The sequence below is a fragment of the Callospermophilus lateralis genome, unplaced genomic scaffold (assembly GCF_048772815.1).
Source record: "Callospermophilus lateralis isolate mCalLat2 unplaced genomic scaffold, mCalLat2.hap1 Scaffold_143, whole genome shotgun sequence".
NCBI classification, from domain to species: Eukaryota; Metazoa; Chordata; class Mammalia; order Rodentia; family Sciuridae; genus Callospermophilus; species Callospermophilus lateralis.
In genome coordinates this window covers 2,650,210-2,675,990 of record NW_027512573.1, presented here as the reverse complement: position 1 = coordinate 2,675,990, position 25,781 = coordinate 2,650,210, and positions in this window count along the sequence as shown.

The following is a 25,781-nucleotide window of genomic DNA, read 5'->3' as shown; positions in this document are numbered from 1 at the left end:
TTCAGGCCTATGGTCTCTTGGCACCTCTTTCATGTGGTTCATGGGTTCTCCCATATCTTCTAGATTAAAGTTCAGATCCAAAACACCCAAGTTACCATTTATGAAGGTCAGGCAGTCCACAGGGAGAGGACATTACCACACAGTGTGGTAGGCCAAGGAGTCAGTACTCTTCATTAAGACTTATGGAGGTTTATACATGAAGCTGAGCTGGAACCTCTAAACATGCTTGCAACAGAGGTAGGTAGAGTTTGGGCTTGTAGAGATGTAGAGATATATCAACCAGGGAAGGGCAGCAACAACTGATTTAGATTTCACAGAAGAGATTCGGGCATCTCAGTTTATATTGTATGAAGATGACCAGTAAAAAAAATCACTAAAAAGAGTTTGAAGCCAGATCAAGTTAGCCTAATGGTCCCATTAAGAATTCTGAGTTTTGTTCTATAGGCAGAAGGTACATTATGTTTTTACCTTGGGTAGGTGACATAATTAGAGCAGTCCCCTGGGAAGACTTAATCTGGCTGTAATGAGTTGGATGGATCAGGGAGAAAATGGAAGGAAGGCTATCAGCTAGGCAGCTGTTTTTACAGCTGCCTAGCTGATAGCCTTCCTTCCATTCAGGCATGTGTAATGAGGACCTGACCTCAGAAAATAAGAGTTTCATTATCAAGAAGAGGCAGAAACATGCGACCTTCTGGTACACCTGATAGAATAATTCCAGGTAAGTTAAAAAAAAAAAAAAGGGCCGTGAAGCAAATGATGAAGAAATTCAAACAGTTCTGTCATGTAATGTAAACATGTCACTCGCTCAAAGCGTGTTATACTAATATTACATGACAGTGACCTCTAGGTTATTTTCCATTACAAGAAGTTGCAGGAGCTGATAAGGCTGTGACTAATTTAAAATATAATTGTTGTTCTGTCTTCCTGTGGCATCGTTTGTGTTTCATTTCCTTTAAGTAAACAGCATGAAGAATTATAGTCAAGTTCAACATCTATTTCTAGAAATAGAAAAGGACTTGAGAAAGGTCACAATGTAGAAAGCATATTTGATCCTTAAGTTCTCAGTGCCATCCATGGTGGCATGTGGCCTTTGTGGGTGAAGACCTTGTCCCGGGTCCTCTGCTCTGGCATTGAGTGAGTTTTTCAAACACTGACATAAGTGAAGGATGTAAAGAAAACACAAAGTTTGTGTTGCTGAGGGAAACTGCTAGGCAAAGAGATGGGTAAAAATTCATCTGGAGGAGAGAGGTCCTAAATCCTAGAGTGGTAGCTCTGGGAGGGATTTCAGAGATCATCTGGGTAAGAGCTGAGGTAGGCTGAAGTGAGTTCAGATTCGCAGCTGCCCAGCATCAAAAGTATGTCCCACACTTTGCTAGCTGCCTCGTCTGTGATACAGTTTCTCCATCTGTACAGGAAGACCTATCCACCTCACTATGCCACCACAAGGGATAAATATGTTAATAACTGGAAAACCCTGGGCCTGGTCCATGGCAGATACTCAGTTGTCACACAAGCTAAGATCAAGGCTGATTCACGTTTCCTCAGAGTGGACCACAATCTCCCTTCATGGGTCCTTACTTCTCCTCCTTTAATCCCTCTTGAAAGGAACATTCAAGCAAGATTCCTCTAAATTTGGCATTCCTGTTGATGTCACCTTCTACATCAGATTGTTTCTGTCTTTCCAAAGAGGCTAATAAAGTCAACTTAACAAAATCAATCATTCAAAAAATATAATAAGTACCTACTCAATGAAAGGAGCATGCTTTTATAATAAATGACATGCCATCATTAAACACTTAATTATTACCTATTTTCTCACAAAATATTAATCATCGTTATTATTTTTAGCCAGGATTAAGAATCAGTGTTCTGTAATGAAGTGCTCAGGGACTTGAGGTATGGGCAGAAACCAGCACCTCTGGTGAGGGCCCGAGTCACAGCGGCCAGATTCAGCTGTGGTTGGGAAGGACACCTTGTGGGGTTTAGAATGGGCCTCAAAGCACAGGGTTAATTTAAATTTCTGAAAATATTATCCAATGTAATACAATTAGCAGAAAAACATGGCAGAGACGATACAATGTCAAAGCAAACTAGAAAATATGAGAAAGGAGAAGAGAAAGGAAGAAATAGCCCGGGAGTGCCCACTCTGGACAGGGCTCTGGGTTACCCAGGAGTGCAGTTCATAGAGAAAAGGAAGAATAAACACCTCACTTTTCCCTTTATCCACCCAGTTTTTAGATCTGTTTGATGTGTCTCAATCCATTGCAACTCTTATTCCTGTTGAAGCTCGGATTTCCCTATTTGTAAGAGGCTGGGAAATTCCTAGACATCTGAAGGATCAGATAGATATTCAGACTCTTCATTTAAAAAATATTGAATGTCAAGATACTCTCCTTGTTGGTACAAATATGTCAAAATAGACTCTACTGTCATGTGTAACTAAAGAGAACAAATAAAAAATATTTAATATTTTCCATTTTTCAAAGAGTATTGTTTCTTTTAATGGAATATGGTGTTTTGTGATTGCAACTGCTATTTGCTACCCCATGGATTATTGTTTCTACATCTTTTAGAGTACAGAAGTTGGTCATAATTAAAATACCTTATGATTTTAAATCCTTTGGGTATATGCTGAGTAGTGGGATAGTTGGGTCAAATGGTGGTTGCATTATAAGACTTCTAAGGAATCTCCATACTGCTTTCCAGAGCAGTTGCACCAATTTGCTGTCCCATCAGCAATGTCTGAGTGTACCATTCCCCTTGCATCCTCGCCAACACTGATTTTAGCTTTTATTCTTGATAGTTGCCATTCTGACTGGAGTGAGATGAAATCCTAGAGTAGTTTTGACTTGCATTTCTCTCATTGCTAGAGATATTGAACATTTTTTCATATATTTGTTGATTGTACAGTGACACAGACACATCAATATCTATAGCAATTCAATTCACAATAATTAAACTATGGAACCAACTCAGGTGCCCTTCAACAGATGAATGGATAAAGAAAATACGTCATATATACACAATGGAATATTACTCAGCCTTAAATTAAAATGAAATTATGTCATTTGTCAGTAAATAGATGGAACTGGAGAATATTATGGTAAGCAAAATAAGCCAATCCCAAAGAAACAAAGGCCAAATGTTTTCTCTGACATGTGGATGCTAATTCACAATGGGGGGAGGCTAGGTAAGAATAGAGGTACTTTGGATTAGATAGAGGGGAGTGAAAGAAGGGGAGGGGTAAAGAGATAGGAAGGAATGAATGAATTGGACATGATTACCCTATGTGTATAAATGACTATACGACCAGTGTGATTCTACATCATGTACAACCAAAAGAATGAGAAATTATACTCCATTTATGTATGATGTGTCAGAATGTATTCTATTGTCATGTATTACTAATTAGAACAAATTCAATTTTTTTTAAAAAAATAAAGATGATGGGCTGAGGATGTGGCTCAAGCAGTAGCATACTCACCTAGCATGCGTGGGTTCCTGGGTTCAATCCTCAGCACCACATAAAAATTAAAAAAATAAAGATGTTGTGTTCACCGAAAACTAAAAAATAAAGATTAAAAAATTCTCTCTCTCTCTCTCTCTCTCTCTCTCTCTCTCTCTAGAAAAAAAATAAAAATAAAATAAAGATGATCTGCAGGGGAAAAAAACACCCTGTGATTTAATACTGAGGTTTCCAACACACACACACACACACACACACACACACACACACACACACACACTCACACACATTTGTAGAGTTGTTACTTCGTTTCCTCTATGTTACATCTATATTTCTCCACTGACAGTCCTAATATTCCAGGGGATGAGATCAGAATGTGCCATGGATATTGTTTTGCATATCCCCACATGCATACATGTTTCAGAGTAACAATACTATTTTTACACTGCTCCCGATTCCAACTACTCATTACATGTTTACATTCTTCCCATATACTATCCCATTTTGCCCATAATATTTAATGGCTGTACTATATCATCACCAGATCATGCAGCTATAATCTAAGATCCCTCATTTGTAACCTCCTTGTTTTGTTTTAATTCTGCAAGTAATTAGCTAGACCACGGGTCTTTATGTTGATGTTTCCTTTCTGATTTTCAGTGTCTGAAACTTGATCTTTAGTAGACTCCTTAGGAAGGGATTACAGGGAAACTGAATTATTGCAGGTGATGTGTGTCCTGTTTACTAAAGGGTGAGAAAGCATCTGCAAGGCCCTGGGCTTGGTCCCCAGCACCACAAAACAGATAAACATAGCAACAAAGACATGAAAGAACCAATAATTCAAAGGCAATGTTTCTGAACATGAAAGCAGTTGTTTGCATTTTTCCCTTCTTCAGTATCTAATTATTGTACTTTATTTTCTTCTGAAATAATACCTTGTAAAGAAGGGCCAATGACGATGTAATTGTTTGGCCCTTATGAGTTACCACTCTCTTTGCCTAGATTTCAAAATGATTATTCATTGTGATTTTAAATTTCAAAAAGGGGTCTAGAATTTTTTATTTCCAAAAGTTTGGCTTAGTAAATTTCCTGATGCACTTTTTTTCTTTTGCATTCCTTTTAGTTTAAACTTCATTTCTAAAATAAATTATTTGTTTTTATTTTTTTCAGCATTTCTAACTACTGAGTACTGTTTCTAATACATGTTGTTCTTATGAGTTATATATCATTTTCTTAAATATTTCAAACTGGTTTTTAATTTATACATTAAAGCTTTGACCAGTTTTTGAATAGTTGTTTTTTATTATCCATGAGGAAAATATTCTATTTTTTGTTCTTTTCCCTTAAGGTATCATTGTATGGGATTTTCCTTAAATGTTTTTATCTTCATTTTTCACGTGGATTTAGTTAGTTTTCTTTTAGCTTTTAGTGGGAGATGGGACTAACTTCACCAATGTTCCTGTTTTGTTGTTTTAATATAGTGTTCAAAAAATAAGTAGGAGTTTCTTCTGATATTTCCTGGTTCTGTCTGTTATGATTTAGATAGGAGGTGTTCCCAAAAAGCTCATGAGTGAGAGGATGTAAGAAAGCTTAGAGGTGAGATGATTAGGTTTTGAGACTTTGAGCCTAACCAATGCATTAATCCCCTGATAGGGATTAAGTGGGAGGTAACTGAGAAGCAGGTCAAATGCGGCTGGAGGGGCTTGGGATATGTATTTTGCCCTTCATGAGGGGAGAATTCTCTCTCTCTGCTTCCTAAAGCTATGTTCTGAGCACTTTCCTCCACCACACTCTTCCACCGTGATGTTCTGACTTATCTCAGGCCCAGGGCAATGGAATCAGCCATCAATGGACTGAGAACTCTGAAACTCTCAGGCCCCAAGTAAACTTTTCCTCTTGAAATTATTCTTGTCAGGCTTTTGGTGACAGCAGTGAAAAAGCTGCTCCCCAACTTTAACTCTTTTTCTAAACTTCAGTTTTCTTTATTCTGCTTTAATTTTGAATCTACTTCCACTGGTTTTTCTTCCCTGTGGGTTTCTGTCCTGGAAAAGTCCTGATAGTACATGCTCACGTGTACACAGGATGGAAGCTGCTGCTGCCCTTCAGACTCTACTTGGGACACTCATCCACCTGCCATTGGCAAGGAAATTTCTTCCCCATGCCCTGCTGCTGTTTGCAGATTGGCCTACCTTCTGGTTCCAGTCATACTCACTGGAAATTCAGGGATTCTGCTTTCCATCTGCTACTCTGTTGCTTCTCTTCACCTTCAGCCAGATGTTTCTAACATGCAAGTTCCAGTTGGTTTAGCTTTGCACCTAGATTTAATGTCAATGTTGGCCCTGGGTAGATGACAATGCTACCTAGTCCCTCTTTTTTTTTTCTATGTGGGCATTCAGAAAGATTTAGGAGCTATGTTTTGCTTCCCAGGGTTACTATACACTTGGAATTCGATTTTGGAAACCTGAACACTTAAAATCAACCTGTTACCTTCTCATATGAATGTAGTAAAAGTCACAGCTCAAATATTTATTTTGGGTCTGGGGTAGTGGCTCAGTGGTAGAGCATTCTTTTAGCACATGTGACATACTAGGTTTGATTCTCAGAACCTCATAAATATAAATAAATAAAGGCAGTGTGTCCATCTGCAACTAAAAAAATATTAAAATGATACCTATTGTGTATACAACTGAGTTGTCATGTGGAAAATCCATCTAGAAAATGACATTTGAATCTATTTTAATTACACTCTGGATATTCGTTGACCTTTTCTGTTGTATACTCTAATGCTTCTGATGACTCTCACACATTTTAAATAGCTGAGACATAAACCTTTTTCAAGTACAGCATAGTGGAAAATGTGTGGATTTTGAAACCAGGGACAAAAGTTCAAATCTTTCACCAACCATTTGATTCCTGTGAGAATGCAGGCAAAATAGTTAATAATACTGATATTCTTATTTATAAACTCTATTTTTCTTGCTACATAGCACGTTTTGAATAAAATTTAGTTTCTTTCCCCAATTCCAGATTCTTCAATGCTATGTAAAGACTGAAACTTGAATAAATTGTCATTTTCCCCAAAGAATTGTTTGTTTTATTTTTTAAAACAAAGTAGAAATTGTTTTCTTAGATTAGTTTTGATTTGTTCCTACCTTCTCAATTTTGGGAACTATGAAAAAGAAAGGAAAACAATAGAGAATTTAGAAAGTATCTCTTTGTATAGACTGGGGCAAACCTAGATTCTTTCTTTATTCTACATGTGGATTGTCATATAATGAATTACAAATAGAATTCAACTTCTTTGAACTTCTAGAACTGGGCGCAGGAGGTGCTCAGAAGATAGGCAACCATGATTATAAAGCTTTCTCAAACACAAACTTTGAACGTGCTGTGGTTTGATTTTTTTTTAATGCAAGTATAAGCAGAAAATAGCATTTTCTCGCTCCATGAAGTCACACCTCTCTTTGTCAATGGAATAGTTGATAAATCTGTGAAAACAAAATTAAATGTAAATTGAGCTTTCCATCTGGCCAATGTGACACTCTCAAATTCAAGCCACACAACCTGCCTTTGAAGAAATCTTTGTGTGAAGTATATGCTGGGTTGACATTTTAAAGGGGTCCTTTCATAGTTCAAGAGGGTATTTTAGGCCATTTGAGAAAAAAAGTCAAACCTTAAACTGGACAAAGAATAATCTAGAAGAAGAAATACATAGCTACCTTTAACCTGAGACTTAAGCAATGTCTGTATTTAAAACTATGAATTCTTCTGTTAGTTACTCATCATAAGATTTTTGCAGTGTGCTTATTTTCTTTATATTCAACTTTTTTTTTCAGGCTTTGGTGAGGTATAATTGACAAGCAAAAAGTACATATTATTCGAGATGTACAATCTGATGATTTGATATATGTAGACATTCTGTACTGATTACTACAATCAAAGTAATTAACATATTCTTCACCACCTTTCGATCTGTTTGGTGTTAGGGGGTGAGGGATACTGAATGTCCATGCTCTTAGCAAATTTCAAGTGAATGTACAATTTTATTAACTGTAGTTACTATACTATGATCAGATCCCCAGAATTTACTCATAACTGAAAGTCTATACCCTTTGACCAGCTTTTCTCCATTTTCCCCTTGCCCCAGGCTCTTTTAGTTTCCCTTTCTTCCTTCTTGGAGCTATTTCATTGATTTCTAAGAACTCAAGGCAGAGGGGAAGGAGGAGCAGAAGGACAAGAAAATCTATAAGAAATTCAAGAACTCATTTCAGAGAGATGCATTCAAGGGATTCAACACTGGATTCAGCCAGACAGGAATACTAAGACCAGCTGGGTCATTTAGTAACTGAGCAATGCTGATCAAGTGTCTTGATCTCTGTAGGATTCATAAATAAGTGTCATATTGTCTGTAAAGCATTTGACACCTGGAAAATACTCATTAAAATGTTGTTTTTATCAGCATATGGTTTGAGAACTACATTAGAATATGTTTTACTTTGGTAATTATTTTCAGTGATCCCATCCTTTACTGTAATGACCCATCAATATGTAGTGAGATCATTTCTTCTATGTTTAATAGTGTACCTGTGATGTGGAATTAAAGGAAATCATGTGGTCAAGTTATGTGCACAGTCAAGCCATATGTTGTAGATGCACCATGTTCAGAGGAGAGTCATTTGAATTCTCCTTTTAGGTATGGCTTATAGTTTTCCAGAGGGAAGACTAAAATGCAACCCTTTGTGAACTAATGAGGAAGCCCCTAGACAATAATCATTTCTAAAGTACAGTTCTGGAGGGTAGATGTTCTTTTCTCAGGCAGGACAATGCAAAATTGGAATTTCTAAAATCAGAGGTGGAAGTGGAATTTAGATGCAGGATATTTAGTATGATTTTGGGCACCTATAACAGGAAGGGGAAAGAAGGATTGGGAGCTGAAAGAACATGAATCTCTATGCAGCCTGACAGTCTCTGTAAGTGCACCAGGGTGTTCTGGACCAAACATTTGCCATTGTGTAATTAGAAACATCCAGACCTTTCTACTACTGCCTTGATCAGTCTCTGAGTCTGAGCTGTGATAGAAGGCGGGACCTTAGGTACCGTGGCTCTCTGCAGCTAAGACATCCCAGCTAAAGCTGGAGGTTGATTACTTTTCTGCGCCTGGCTGCAAGTTCTTCTTCAAAAAGGTTCTGTCTTTATACCTCTGTGTTTACCACAAAGACACTTAAATAAGACCATGTGTAATCTGAGAATTGTAAATGCAGATGTGGGAAAACTCTTCCACTATGCTCTAAGTTATTATTCTTATAATAATTAAGGCATTTGAAAAGAAAAGAACACCAAAGACTCCAGGGGAAAACTCACTAAGAAAGAAGGAAGAATCTGAGCCGAGGGCTAGGATTAGTACAAGTACCTTAGGGTTTTGTTTTTGGTGGAGAACTGTTTCTGGTTATTTTTATTGGCATGCAAAGTTTGTAAACAAAATCAATTGTCAACTTCTCCTCAAGGCATTTTTCTTCTTCTGAATTTAATTGATATCTTATGTTTAAAGTAATTCATTTGAGTGCTAGCTTTTCATAATATTGGAATATTTAGAAATACTTTAGTGCCTCCATTTTTATATATGTACACTAGAATACTCATTCACTTTTCCTTTTCTACACGAAAGCTATTGCAAAATTCTGCATTTACAATTCTCAGATTACACAGGGTCTTAATTGAGTGTCTTTTTGGCAAACACAGAGGTATCAAGACAGAACCCCTTTTGAAGAATGACTTGCAACCAGGCACAAAAATGCAATCAACCTGCACTGTATAACCATGGAGATGGCATGATATTATTGGTGTCATAGACCAATCACAGAACAGTAAGTGAGTCATTACTCAACCTGGGAAGCCCTGTCTGGGTGTGTAATGTGTGGACTGAAGGAGATATAGTGTTGAGGGACAGTGGACATGACCAGTGGCTGTGGGCATAGGAAGCTGGGCCATGCTCTGCAGTGAGCCAGTCTCCATAAGGAGGAAGATACTTCAAAAGCTATGCTTGTGGCTTAGATGAGCAAGAGCACTGTAGACAATTCACCAGGAATACTCTTCCTTGTCCTGGAGGTGGAGAGGGACATGGCCCTCCTTTGGACAGAGCAAACCCCTAGGTTTTTTGAAAGTGTATGTATGTTGGAGAGGGGTGTTGGGATGGGGAGGGGAAGATCTTTTGCTGGTATGGGTCTATTTTTGCTAGAAAGGGTGCAAACCACTAATAGAAAAAGTTAAAGAAATATATTCAAATTTACATGATAAGACTGTGAAGTAGATCATACCGATGACATATCAGGGAGAAATGAAGAGGTAATTCTTAGAGAAGAAACCTGTGTTTCAATATCCTTTTTGAACTTCAAGAAGATACAGTATAGTGTGCATGGCTTCCTCTTTCCAGAGCTACATTTTCTATGATAAAACAAAACACAATAAAAAACAAAAACAAAGACAAGGAGAAACACTGTTGAACTATATCTCACAAATTCTTTTCAATATTTTAATGTTTACAACTCCTAAAGTGATATTTTATGAGATTTTAGTCTCATAAAATGGTGAGAAAGTTGACATTTTATATTTCTGTAATAATTAGGAACAAATAGATCCTCCATAGCTCTGACTTCAGTTTCCAGAACAATGAAAAACAGTGTTTATAGATACTGCCCTTTAAATTGGTTTACATTTTTTTTCTAAGTACAAAACTCTAGCAGCCATTAGTTAATGAAGTTGAAACCCCAAACCATTACCTAGAGTATCAAACAAAGCTCACAGCCATCCATTTTGGAAACGAGACTGGTCAGCTTCTCATTTTGGGCAATATTCAGGTGTATTTCCAACTGAATGCTGCATAAAGAACTCCCTCCCTCCAAATATTTTTACTTCTCTTGCTCAACAAATTTATTAGAGCAAGTATTTTAGGGCTCAACATTGCACTACCTTTCTCTTTAAAATGTTAGCAATGCATTTAATATGAAATTCTTCTTCTTCTCTCCCCTTTGCAAGTGATTAGTGTTATCATGAATTCCTCATATCCTATATGGCCTTTATTCTATATTTCAGTGTTATTTCTCTTCAAATGTGACTGAGATGTTCTCTTCTAGCATCTTTTTTGATAGACAAGGCAATTCATTTTGTTGTCTAACCTCTATATCAACGTGACAGAAGATTCAGTGGTTTAACAGCTGAAGAAATTCTCATTACATGAATGAGATTTAGACAACGCTTCCATTAACAGTACTTAAGATCAACATCCCTAAACATCCATTCAAAAATCAAGGGCTTATTGTGTGTTTGAACACTCTAGAGCCAAAGTGTGTTTTTTATTCAAGCTGTCTACATATCAGATGAACATAAGCTATTTTCTCCACTTTAACAAAAAGGGAGGAAGCATATGTTTTTGTGTTTTTGGCTCAGAGAGGTGATGCTGGAAAGCTCTGGTTTTCAGACATTTTCCATGACTCCTGTGCAGCTCCCAATCTGCATGTTTCCACCGTGTATATCTCCCTGGTGTGAAATTGATTAGGAGCAGCATGGCTCTGTCACTGAGAGTTACAGTGATGGGGAAGCCTTTCTTGTTGATGCTGTATTGTGCCCGCACACCCCTTCAACATTACAGCAGCTGAGAATGGCGTGCCCCGATGAGTCAAGGTCCTCAGGGATGGGGTTTCCATTTTGAGAAAAAAATAAATAAAAATTGTGTTCTCTTGTTCTCAAAGAATGAACAGGCTGTGAGATGGAAATGCCTCTCAATATGATAGTGAATATCTGCAGAGTGATACTTGAAGACAGAAAATGTGAGAAAACGATCCATCGACAGCTTGAACACTAACCCTTTCTAAGGCAGGTCAGACTTCAAATTCCTTGAACTTGGGAGCTTTTACTCGTTCCTTCTATCATATAGAATTATTTATTTGCAAAAATGTGTGCCCGTGTTCCTCAGTAAGTACATGCACTAAATGAGATTATGCAGACACTGACAGGTAGTGTTAAAAAACTGGGTTCTAATGATGTCAACTAAGCCAAAATACCGAAATATCCCTATTGAGGTTTTTTTTTTTTTTTTTTGAGAGAGTTTAATATTTATTGTTTCGTTTTCAGCAGACACAACATCATTATTATATTTCTATTTGGTGCTGAGGATTGAACCCAGCGCCACGTGCATGCCAGGCGAGTGCACTACCACTTGAGCCACATCCCCAGCCCTGATTGAGTTTTATAGTGTGTGTGCTTCAATCCATTTGGATAAATGAAACCACTTGATAGCTTCTCAAACATAAGGTACTGTAGAATGGCTAATTTCAGCCAGTTGTTCAAGGAATAAAACAGATTTTTCTTATTTGGAGTAGCCAAAAATATTGAAATGCAGCATTATATCTTAAGAAGAATACTGCTATCTACTTGAAAATAGAAAAGAAGAGCTGTAATTCATACCTGTTGCATGTTAGTGATTTTATTCATGTTGAATTCAGCTGAATCAGTCTCTGGATTAGAAAGTCAACATTGGTATCTTTCAACAGCTCTTGATGAGGACTTGGAACCAGCAACCTAGCTCACTTGACACTTCCCTCTTTCTGCACCTTCTTGTCTTTTGCACCCTCTCTGGACCTCAAGCTGACCTGAATTTAGCTTCTCCTCTATTACATTAACCTTTCACACACAGACCTTTTGTGATCCACTGTCCTCACCATGTTAGACTTGTTTATGTTCAGGTCCCGTTTCCCTTACCAGATGTAAGATTATTCAGGTCACAATCAGTCAGTGTTTGCAAATACAATGATTTAATTGGACAAATGATCAATTATGCATTTTAAAATATAAGAAAATCTAGTACTTTAAATTTTTTTTAATGGTTTCAAATGGTTAAATTTCAAGAAGTATGTGTGGCTTACAGACATATGCGTGAGCCTGGGGCCTGCTTGATGTCACCACTCTGTGGAGAGCGGCAAGTGCTACATATTGGGGCACTTCCTGGAGACCAAGTGGGTTTCTGATCAGAGAGGCTGGCAACTGTGAAGAGGGACCAGGACTTGGAGTTTAGCTTTGTCTACTCTGGACAGATTTGTCCCAGATGTTATGGTCAGGAAGTCATGACACTCAGCTGGGCTGAAGAGGTTGCCTCATGGATATATATAACCATTCTATGGAATGGCAGAAAGCCAGTGCCTACCTTCTAACCTCCCTCTTACCTTCCAAGAAAGTGGAAGACTGGTTTGGAGTTGAATTAAAGAGGGAAAAACAACAACGGGAAGAGCAAAGATTGGGTAAAACGAAAACAGTGTGCTCACAGGTAAAACTTTGCAAACGCTACTGTAGCTTTCCTCTTCGTTCTGAAACCTCTGCTTGACACCTACAACCTTTTCATAATAAATACAAATATAATCCCAACTCCTGTTGCCCATAAATTTGAAGGCATGTTGTCTCTAATGGTATGAATGGCTGTGTGATTGCTTCTTAGCAAGACACACTAACCTTGGAGTCACTTTGTACCTTACTCATCTTCTCTGGTCACATCCCAGCTGCCAGACACTCACTCACCTAATACCAGGTTGTGTAGGGCCCAGTCCCACTGGAAGTGGAATGGGTAGAAGGTGACACGGGTAGAGATGTTGCCTCCCTGTGGGGTCAGATCTGGTCAGGGAGTTTGCAACGTGGTATGTTGCTGAGCCGCCTCCTGCCTTGACATTTCTCCTTAACAGCTTTTTGGTGAGATGTTCCTTCAGGGCTTTTCAGATGCCTCTTTCTGCATGCTTGGGTTTCTGGGTTTTTATTCAGCTATGAAATTTTCTACTTCCAGCAGAGAACAATACTGATCTTGCTAATATCACACAGACTGCTAAATCATACGTGCTTCAGGGTGAAAGGGAAGAATAGAACTCATAAAATTCTCATCCTCATTAGGTAAAAAAAAAAAGACTGAGATATTGCACCTTTTTCTTTGCTCTGGTTATGTTGCACAGACTACTGATAATGATGCTGTACCGTGGGGTCTTTGCTTTTCCCCTCACCACCTGGTTTTCATTTACTATTTATGTGTAGTGTTAGGATGGTAGAATATTGGAATATTCATTCCAATACAATGAATCTTTTAAAGTGAGTTAAAATAACTTCCTGCTAAACCAGAAGTACAACGGAGGAGTTCGGTATGGAAGCATCCTAGAATATTGCCCCTGATTTTATTAAGAATTATGGAATGCGAATATTAACAGAAGTGGTTTTATGTGAGGCAAAATTGTCTCCAATTTACCATTTAGTCTACAAAGCGATATATTTTATGAAGGTGAAAACCTTTAAATGTAATTCCAACCTCTTTTATTCATGTAGTTAGTAAAAAAAAGAAAAACACAGTACTCATGTATGTTAGGCATTAAAGTGGATTTTCATAAGGTAAACATGAACATTTTAATTAATTTAGGAGAAAAGCATATGATTAATAGTTTACAGAGTTTATGTGGCTTTTGTTTTCCTGAATCTTGTCTCTGTTCCATCATTTCAGTAAAAAGCAGAATTTATCATAAGGGGAAAATATGGTGGTTTCCTGCATTTCCATAGCTAATCTCCTTTATTATCCAAAAACCTAGCTTTTATGGCCCCAAGCAATAATTTTTATCTACTAAGGAAGTTTTAAGTATGGATTAGTTTTGAATTTTTTTTCACCTTTGCTCAACTTCTATAGATTCAGAAAAGTTTAAAACATCAGGGCTCACAGTCTTTTTCTCTCCTTTTAGAGTTTCTGAATACTCTGATTATAATTCAGGCTCTTACATTACCATGAGTCTACTACCAACATGCCAACTAAAATTTCCATCCTTAGGATTAAAATTCTGTAAACTCTTTTCCACTTTTGCTCTTTACCAGGAGTCAGGAGCTCACATTCCCCATTACTATTCTCCTGTGATTTCTTTTTGCTTCTTCACCCTCTCCATTTTCTGAAAGCCCAGCTGTGCCAGGAACATAGCTCAGTATGTTGGATGCCTGACCCGCCTTTTCCATTTCCTGTTCCTTTGATGGGACTTGGTCTGGCAGGCAGTCCTCCCCGAGAAGCTGTGTCCTCTCGGCCCTGGTACCTCTCTTCTCAGTCCTTCTCTCTCATGATCTCTCTCTCTCCCTTGAGCATATTCAATAGCCAGTTTTTCAGTCTCACAATGTTTCATTAACTCCAAAAAATATTAAAATCGAAGGTTGGCCTTGGTGTCTTCCCTCAGCTGTTCAATGCTTCTCAGATATGTAGGGTAAGGTGTTGAGCAACTCCAGAAGAAGAAACAAAATGATGTGTACCACCTTCTTACTTTTTTTCCAGTAGCATGTCCATGCCCCTTATTTATCTTGGATCAGTTTCCTACTTATGATAAAGGAGCAAATCTGAAACCACGCCGTGTCTGGGATACCCCAGCTCCGGAGGATACACTGGCCCTTAGAGGAGGAAGGCCAGCCTCCTGCCCTCTGTGCTGTGCTCAATCCTACAGCCACATGCAGAGAGGGCACCTCAAGAGTCACTCAGTCCTCCTGCTGCTGCTGCTCAGCTGCCACTGAGAGAAAAGATGACCTTGAAATAAGGGTGTGCTAGGCCTTGAAAGAAGCATCTAAGCACCACACTAAGCAAGAGCATCCCTCATGTCCCTCCCAACACCACCTTACCCAGCATTGTGTTCCCGCTGCTAGATCTCCCACTCCCCTCTTTCCTTTCATTCCTCCCCCATCTAAATTCTAGTCCTCAGACTCAAATAAGTTAATGAACTGCCATATTACCACCTGTGCCTTTGCCTGATCTATGGAGAACTGCTTCTTCTGCGTTTCTGATTCTTGGCCACTGTTACCATTCCTCAAAGCTTTGGACCTCACTCTGACTGTGAGGTGTGTGTGTGTGTGTGTGTGTGTGTGTGTGTGTGTGTGTGTGTGAGACAGAGAGAGAGAGAGAGAGAGAGAGAGAGAGAGAGAGAGAGAGTCTCTCTGTGTGTACACACACATTCATTTAATTACAGTCTAGAAGTATACACATGGACTTTATTCTGATAACTCCATTTTCTTTTTCATATATTTGTTCACCGTGAATAGTGTAGCTTCAAGCAAAAAACCTTTCATTCTTTGTCTTTATTTGAAATGCAGAGTTTCACATATTGGATTCAGAAAATCAAGGATTTAAAGCAGATTAAGTTGTGCCCAAAGGGCAGAACTGTATCGGCAAATGGACCATAGGGCCATTACTAATATTCTTGAAAATTTCTCCTAAATGGTCAGGTTACAAAGGGATATTTTTCCTGCCTTCTTTTCATGGTCCTTTGCTCTGCATTTCTGATTTTAGACTATTTCATGGACAGTGACTCAAATCCAGAACAACCCAAATTTTGGCATCTCTTTACAAGAATATGGAGCCCTGGCTGCACGCTGGCTTTGCTTTGATGTCCCCAAATAGGGTCTGGTGTCCTGTGTGCACTTTTCCAGCATTTGGCATTGTCTTGGATTAGACTTTAGATCACTCATGAATAGGTTCAGTTGTCCAAAGAAGAAAACCAAAACAAATCAGTAAACGGTTTATTTCTTAGATGAAAAATGGTCCTGGGCAATGCAAGGTCAACATGAAAGCATTGTGGGCATTGCAGGGACATGGCTCCTTCTACCTTCTGTGCCATCCTCATCATAACCTTGAGGCTGCTCCATCTTCCCCAATACAGTTTGAGCTCTAGCAAGCTAATCAGCCTTCCCGGAAACAGGTAAGAGATGGGAAGAGATTAAGGAAAAAAGACTGAATAACAATGTCTAAAAATTGTCAAAAAATATAATGAATACCACAGAGCTAGAGGTTAGTGTCTATTATCACTAACTAGCTTAAAACAGTGAAAAAAATAAAATCTTAGAAGTAGATGAAGGACAGGGAGAGCACTTTAAATACAGACGAACAAAAATAAGGATGGTGGCACATTTCCCAGAAACAGTGACAGCAAGAAGAGAGTGGAACACGACCTTTAAAGTAATAAAAGGGGAAAATTCTTTTAATTTAGGATTTGTTATCCAGTAGAAATATCTTTGAAAAATGAACTTGAAATTTAAGGTTTTTTTTTTTAGACACCCCAAAGCTGAAGGAATTTTTCACTGTCATTAAATTCTCTGCTTGATCGAAGTTTAGTGAGGCTTTTGAACCTTCCCCTTATGTGCCCATTCTTATAAAATCTCGTGTTAGGAAAACCCTTGCTGGGTCAGTCGAGTAAGATTTCTGACCCTTGATATCTGGTCACCCTCAAAATCTCATCAAATTCCCGGTGACCCATTACCTCCCAGCTGATGTCCGATCACCCTAACAAGTCTTCAGATTCGGCAAGAATATCATGAGGTCAGCATGATCAGAACCCCCCTTATCTTTGATGTTTTCTCATTGGAATTTTCCATTCAGGGATCCCCTGTTCCTCAGCTATGAATTCTCACTTTCTTATTCTGGACTCAAAGTTTATCCCATTTTTTTTTTTCCCCATTGTAAGAACTTATTGCAGTAGTCCCTTTGGTCATTATGATCATCCCAGACTAGGTCTTCCTTACTGAGCTTTAACAGGTTCCAGTGGAAAATGGTTTTCCTTTAACTTCACACACTAAAAACTTTCAAAGAAAGCACTTCCAACAAAAGTCAAATGATAAAATATGAAAATCTGGTTCTGTCCGAGGAAATATTGACTACATGGTCAATACTAAAACATTTTTTATAGAGAACAATTTTAAAACATAACTGAGTCTTCAAAATGAAAATAATAACAATGTGTTTTGTGGTTTATGTCATATGGAAAATGAAAATGCATGACCACAAAGGCACATAGAATAGGAGGGAAGAAATTGAACCATGGCACTGTAAGTTTCTTATACAATTAAAAAAGTAGTATAATTTCACTTGGAGGTAGGCAGGGGTAAATTAGCATGTGTACTCTAAAGCCTAAAGTAACAACAAAAATAACACAACAAGAATTATGCTGATAAGTGAACAAATGTTAGGTAAAATGATACATATATGGGTTAAACAGAAAAATAGCAACAAGGAAAGAATCAGTACATTAAAAGCAAATGAAAATGTATAAAAGATATATATGTAAACACACATATATAGTATATATGCTATCTCTCTATATATATGTATATATAATTATATACATACATATATATATGTATGTATATAATTCCATTTGAATAAATAGTTACACTAAATATGAATGGTCTAAATATCCAAATTGAGTTGCATTTTATGTCTGATCCAACCACAAACCACATACTGCTTCAAAGAAAGCTACTTTAAACTTAAAGATGCAAATAGTTCCTATTTAAAAGAATGAAAAGATAAGCTACTAAAAATATACCTCCCAAAAAAGAAATCTAGAATAGCTATTTTAATATTTAATAACAAGTAAAATAGATTTCAGGACAAAGGATATTAAAATGAAAAACATGAGTTAGTAAAGAGATAAGTTCCTCAAATAAAAATATCAATAAAAATACTTATGCAGATATTAGCAGAGCATCAAATATCATGGAGCATAAAAAGCACAACTTCCAGTTAAAATGAATATATTCACAATTGAGTTGATTTATGTAATCCTCTTTAACAAAGTTATAGCATAAGAAAACCTCTGTGAGCACACAAAGTATTTGAACAATGGTGATGACCAATTTAGCAAATCAGTATTCTTAGAGGAGTCTACCAATTCCAAAAACATTCATACATTGCAAATCTGCACTGATCACTTAAAGTGTAGAGCACATTGTAGAACACAAAATCATTCTCAAGTAACTAAACAGGATTCAATTCATGCAAACTATGTTCTCAGATCATAATGTGATCAGAAATTATATTACAATTCAGTAATAGAATCTGTGTGTACATGGTACATACTTGTAATCCCAGTGACTCAGGAGACTAGGTAGGAGGATCACAAGTTCTTGGTAAGACTTGGCAATGTATTGAAATCCTGTCTCAAAATAGAAAATAAAAATGCCTAAAGTTGTAACTCAATGGTAGAGTGCACCTGGGTTCAATATCCAGTACCACCACCACTAAAAAAAAAAAAAAAAAAAAAAAAAAAAAAAAAAAAGAAAGAAAAGAAAAAGAAAAAGAAAAAGAAAAAAAGAAAAGAAAGAAAGAAAATCAGTAATAGAAAAATATTCAGAATATATCTACATATTTCAGAACCAAATAACAAACAGATGCTCCTCAATTTACAGTTCACTTGCATCCATGTAAGCCTGTTGTAAATACACACTTTATATACCTATCTTATCGCACACCATATCTTAGCCAAGCATACCTTAAACATACTCAGAATACTGACATTAGCCTATTTTATGGCACAGTGTCAACTATCGTGCAATTTATTGCACATTGTATTCAAAGTAAAAACACAGTAAAAAACACAGTTGGTATGGGCACATTTTCACACAGAAGTTAGGAAAATCATAAGATGAACCATTGTATAGTGGGGGCTATTTCTACTTCCAAACAATTCAAGGTCAAATAAGAAATTCAAAGAAAATTAAAAAGTATTTTTAAATGAATGAAAATAAATATATAACGTTTGAAACTCGTTGAGTGCAACTATGACAGTATTTAGGGAGAAATTTGTAGTATTAAATATGTACATTAGATAAAAAAAAATGTCTTAGATCAATGAACAAGATTCCAGTTTGCAATATTAGAAATGAAAATGCAAAGGACACCCAACCTAAACAGAACAAGGGAAAACATGATGGTCAAGGTGGATCAATGAAACAGAACAGAAGATAGAGAAGAACTAATGAAATCAAAGCAAGTTCTGTGAGAATATCAGTAAGAGTAATACATTTCTTTTTAGAGTGATCAGGAGAGAATGATAAAAGACACAGATAAGCAGTATCAGGGCACACTGGGCATGTGACTTGGGCATTTCATTCTATGGCACTTTTTATACAGAAATGAATATGTTAAGTCCACAAGCAGCCCTGTTCAGGCATATTTATATGCCTGCAGGCTAATTTGCAATAAACACTGAAAACAAACTAAATATCCATCAGCAGATGAATGGCTAAACAGATTGTTTATCTCTAAAATGGAATAAACTACTGATACAACAACATGGATGAATCTCAAAGTACTTAAAATGAATGAAAAAAGCCAGACCCAAAGAGTACAGATTGCATGATTCCATTTATAAATTCTTAGGACATGCAAACTAATCCATAATTAGAAAATGTGGATTAGAGGATGCAGGTGGTGGGCAGAGAGTGAGGGCTCACAATGGGCCAAGAAGAAATTCTGGGCTGATGGATGTCTCATCCTGATTGACAGGATGGCTTGATGGGTGAAATGTGTCATTTGTTGCATGCCAGTGTGCCTCAGGGAACCTGTTGCTCTAAAATATGTGACTTTTATTTGCTTGATCCTCAGTGTTCTTTCCTAGGTGGGGAAGAAAGGGAGAGAATCAGGGCTGGACTTGGGGAAATGGGGGACAGATGATTTTTGTAGCTCAGTCCCCACATTCATTTCCTGTGGAAGAATGGGCAGAGTTGAACTTCAGCGGGAGGCCCCACGGGGCTGACTCTGTCCCTGCTGCCCTCTGTATGGCTCACATGTTTATATTCCCCTGAAAGTCCCCTGTCCACACTGTGAAAATGGTCACTAAGCAGATTAATCTCATTTCGTGTCATGCTTTCTCTTCCTCCCTCAATCGGCTCTTCTCTCTACCGGTTTCCTTCCCTTCTCCCATGAAGTTTCCCTACATGCTCTACGACTTCTCTAGACTGGACTGTAGCTTTCTGTCCTTATTATGAAGTCTTCAACAAACTTTCCTCAAAAGTAATATTACTAATGAATATAACTACAGAATATTGAAGTATGTGAAAAATGAAGACCTATTCATGCTAACATATCCACAAAGTGTATTAAATAAAAAAAGATAAAACTACAAAAAAAGTAATATTTAGAAGCATCAACTTTTCATTCCCAAGTTGTGGTGTGTGTGTGTGTGTTTCATATTGGTGTCCTCTTAAAAAAAACTATGCTAAAAATGGTCCTTGTTTAATTTTACACTGCTGAAAAATGTCATCTATCAGCTAAAAAGATACTTTGAATCAGTATATTTTCAACAAACACACTTGCAGAATGAGAGAGCTAAGGAATAAACAGGTGCCTCTTGTCAAATATGCTGTGTTTTTGGATGGACATTTTATTTTAGGATTCCCCTGTTAACATTGTGTCATTTTTAAGTCATGAATGACAGTATACCCAGCATTCTGTGCCTTCTTTATTGACATATAAAATTGCAGTATGTCATTGGCTAGCTCTAATCTCTCATTTATTTCAGATATATATGTAATTTATTCTTGTCTTGAGTTATTACTATGAGATTAGCTAGCAGTTCATGTTTTTCCCCAGATAGCTTTCCCAAAATAAATAATAAACAGATTTATTCTTCTGGCTTGCATCATATTACAGCATTTATCCTTTATATACGGATCACTGCATAAATGCCTCTCTGAGTTATCCTTGCAAAATTTATCACTGTGATTTTTTTTAAAGGAAGTCCAACATGGATATGTGCTGCCTGAGCTTTCAAACTGATCCTAGTGATACATCAATTTTGATTAGTTTTGGGGCTGTTTGCCATTTGTCCCATCACATTATTTATTTTCACTTTTTAAAAATTAAAGGGAATTCATGAAGCTAGTAATTAAAAATATAAGTTCTGGATATGTCTTCAAACCATAAGTCCTATTTGAATACAGTTTTTGATGGAAACTCAGAAACTTGTTTCGGTCCTTGAGACCAGGGGTATTTTCTATCATCTTTAGAAATGAGTATATCTGCAGATACTTTTTTTGAAATTCAGATAGTACAGTCATGATGTTTCTCCTAGAATTGAAAATGTTAATATTTATCTTTGTCTCAGGAGAAATAGATTTACTGTATAAATCCTAGTGGCAACTACAGGACAGGCACATATTATGAAAATACACAAAAGAAAAAATTAGAGAAAGAGGATAGTTTCTAGTTAAAGAAAAAGTATTGCAGAGTTGAAAATCGATTAAAATTCTTGGTGTCTAAATGTGTTAAATATCACCAAGATTCATCGGACATCAACTAGGTTGGCTCCACAGAAGAGGAATATGATGGTTTATTAGGTCTCTGCAGGAATGGAAAATGCAGAGAATTTCAGGGCAGAGCAGGGCTACAATGATCAATAGCTGCAGGCAGCAACATTTTAGGGCCTCTGATCACTGAGGAATATTGTTTTATGAGAGATGTGGTGGAGGGAAGTGGTGCAATTAAAACAACAGAATATGAATTTGCAGTAACCTCACCTCATGTGGACATCTCTATCCTGGCCGGGGCTGACATCAGCATGCTGTTGAAGTATAGACATATATTGGGGTAAGTCCCCTCTCTGCTTCTTGCATGAATTTTGACAAGCCTGTTAAAATTAGCTCCCCATCCATAAAATGGTATGTGTGTGTTTGTTTCAATGTGGTTACAAGTAACCTTCATAGATGGAAACCTATTTACATCATGGTACAAATGGATACGTGCAACATGGCTTTTAGCAACATGGTTTTAACCTTCTGTCCTTGGATGTCTTGAGAAAAATTATCTGCTTATTCAATAAGTATTTCCTGAATTTCCTATGCTGTGCCTGTCACTGAGGACACAGTGCTAAACATCATAGTACTGACATTGTGAGTTTCATACACTCTTTTCCTGTTAACTTTTGTGTAGGTCTGTTTTCTGTTGCCAGTAACTCAATACCACAGAGGAGGTGAGCTATAAAGAAAAGAGCTTTATTGAGGTCACAGCTCTGAAGTTTCCAGGGCTGGTATGTGATGATAGCCATCTTTCTGGTCAGGTGCCAGACAGCACAGGCAGAGTGTGACAAGAGCCCGGGAACACATATGTGTATGTGTGTCTGTCTGTTCTTTCTCCCTCTTCTTACAAAGCCACCAGGAATCAATTATAGGGTACCACCCTAAGGATTTTATGTAATCCTAAATGATTTCCAAAGGTTCCACCTCTAACACTATAGTCAGATTTACCTTCTACCCTCAAAATACCTGGCAATGGAGATGAAATTTCAACACATGAAACCGTGGGGAACACTTAGACCATGGGCAAACCTTAGCACCCCTGTTACTAAAGCACATGGTCTAGCTGTCACAAAGCCCTTCTGCCACTGTCCTACTCAGTTCTAGCTTCCTCTTTTTCCAGCAGAGTACACAGAAAACATGCATGAAACATGAATATATAAAGGAAACATGGGAGCATGCTTCTGGTCTCCTCCACTGGTCCTGTTTCCTGAAGACACTGAACAAACAGGGCTTTGCTTCTCCCTCAACTGCTCCTATGCTTCCACTTCTTGGGCTCCCTGGCACAAAGATATGGGTTGTGTGAAGGTCTGTTGCTTTAAAAAAATCGGAATAAACGTGATTCTTTTTTTCATAGCTGTGGTGTAGCCCCTTAACTCTCAGTGACTCTTATTTCCCTAGTCACCAATAGTAATTTGTTCTTTCCATGGTTTTTAATATATTTTTTCCATATCCCTGGAGCACAATGAGAATTACCTTCTTTTATGTCTGATTCTGTAAAAGGCACCTTCAAGGTCCAAAGAGGAAAGGTGCTGTACATATTACAAGTAATCTCATAACGATGTATCATAGGGATATCACAAGGAATAATTGAACGCTGTCCGTAAAATATGGGGAGCTCCTCAGAGGACAGGTGCTATTGCAGGTTTCTTCTGTGTAAGCTTTCTGGCTCATAAAAAAAGTGTATATCTCCTTTTACACAGCCATTTTTTTTATTTGCAAGTATTATGTCTCTGGGCTTTGAAAGATGTCTGAAATAAGAATGGAAGTAGAAATACTTTCATTTAAATAGTAGTCAAATAAATTCTATTGTCAGTCCTACTACAGAAAGTGCATTGATGTGGAGGTGAGGAGCTATGGGCTCTCACCTCCTTTCTGACCCTGGATTGCTGTGGACCATCCAGAGAGTGTGAAACTGTATGAACTTGAAGGATCTCTACAGATGGAGCTTGTGTTGTCATTGCTCCTTCCCACACTGACCTTTTTTGTTTTGGATTCCCACGCCCCCCGGCCATGTCTAGAATTTCTTGGGAGCAAAGATTATATTTTGTTTTCCTTTTTAAAAATTTCTAGTCATAGGCATAGTGCCAAACACATGGTAGACAACAAATAAACATTTGTTGATGGATATGTTTCAAAATGTAATCGATGATGGATATATGTAAAGCAATATTCATATCCAGCAATTCCAAAATTTGACATCAGAGACAGCCCTTACTGTTCAAAAGACAACCGAAAAGTTGATATCATTAACAGATTCTCTTGGGAAAGCTTTAAAAACTGTCAGACTATGTCATATGGACCAGTTTTCAACAGATGCTATACTGAGGAATCCGGGAAAGAGCCCCATGAATTACATTCTAAAATTAAGCGTGTGAAATTATATGTATTTCTGGTTGTCAAAGTGGAAAGTAGGTTTGCATAGATGGTCCTGAAGTCCCGGGTGAGTGAACCCAACTGGCAGCCTTCTGAGTCATCCACATGTTTGGCTGGGATGGGGTTGGGGGAATGCAGCCACCTGAGCTTGGTGCTACCCTGCTCAGTAGGATGTGGGCAAGAGTAACAGTTCAAGATGTTTACACAGGTAGCTGTGACTGGGAGGCTGAGCATAGCACACAGCATTGTTTTGAGATGACTTGGAGAAGAAAATATTGACATTTATTTACTAGAGCCAGATTTAGGGCCTAAATTATAAAATAAGTTTTAGTCTTCTCTCAAAACAAAATATAAGTAAGATAAATAAAACAACAGCAAGCAAGGGGGTTGGAGATTTCATGGTTGGGATCTTTGTGATTTTGTTTCCCTTTTCTGTATTTCTAAATTTTCTTGGCCTTCTAAGGGAAATCATCACTGGGAAATTGAAACAGGAAGAAAGATTTGTTTTGAGAACAGATTTTGAAAATCTAAAATGACTTTTGGAATTTAGGAAATTCAGAAGTGACTATTCTAGGCCTAGGGAAAAACATGTATGACCAAAAATATCTGGAATAGGAGAAAGAATAATATACTTTTGATAGCATGTTTTTTTTTGGTCTTTTTTTTTTTCCCTAAGGGAGGGATAAACTCAGGTATGACTGAGAAAAGATGAACTTAGAATCACCTAGGGATTGTGATCTAAAATATATGTACCTGGACTCTATCTTGAAAACTTTGGAATCAGAAAATCTGCATTTTTTCCTTTTTGCAAGAGTTTTTCAGTTTAAATATCTGCCATGTTGATGTAATAGCTGCTAATATCCCAGAAGCTTCTCAAGTGTCAACAAACCTCACTTGGGTTAGGCACCACAAGCTGCTTGACCTATCCCCACTTCCACCTGGATGTTGCCTAGAGTGTTTGCCAATCAAAAGAAAGTATACTGGTCACAGCTAATTTGTTGTATTTATTTCAGATTATTATTTATGCTCCATTTTAAAAATCATGGCCTCTATTATAATCGTTTCTCTAAAATTCCTTAACTGTAAAGGTAGAGATCACTGAATACTTCTGTTATTTAATAATAGACATGGTCACAGAATGATTTTTATAGTAAATCTTACTACAGTTTGAGAGACTATGTGTATCTTTATTAGAGAGAAAGTAGATACCTTGTGTTGTTTTTTTTAGGTAAATCTGATCTAAAATATAAAATTTGAGGATTCATAGATATGTAGTAAACTAAGACTTTTAATCATACTCTTAATGATAGTGATAGAATAAATATAATTAGGTAAATAGTTCTAATAAATAAGGGGAGAGAAATCAAAATATCAGTTACTGACTCTGGGAAAATGTGAGTCTGGCAGAGATGATACTTTGCATGATATTTGGTGACTCTAGTTGAGTTTTTTAGTATTGCAAGAAAATGATGACTTTTGTTGCTGATTTGTCTTCTGTCCACTTCAGAAAAGTGCCTGTATATCAGTGACGGAGGCTACAGCATACTATAGCTGCATAAAACTTATGCTGGTGCAAAGATGCTAAGAGAATCATTTTTTTCCTAATAGCTCTATTTCAACAGACCATGGGCTTACCAAGAAATGCCCTGTTAGCAAAGCTGTCATTCCACAATGATCTCTGGATGCAAGAGCAATGATGGAGCACAGGCTTCTGCATTTATTGTGGAATATCATTTTTCCTTTATTTTTGAAAGAATTCACAATTTGTATTCCATTTTCCTTTGGCTATAATGGACTAGGGTTTGATTCAAGGTAAAAACTCATCCAAATG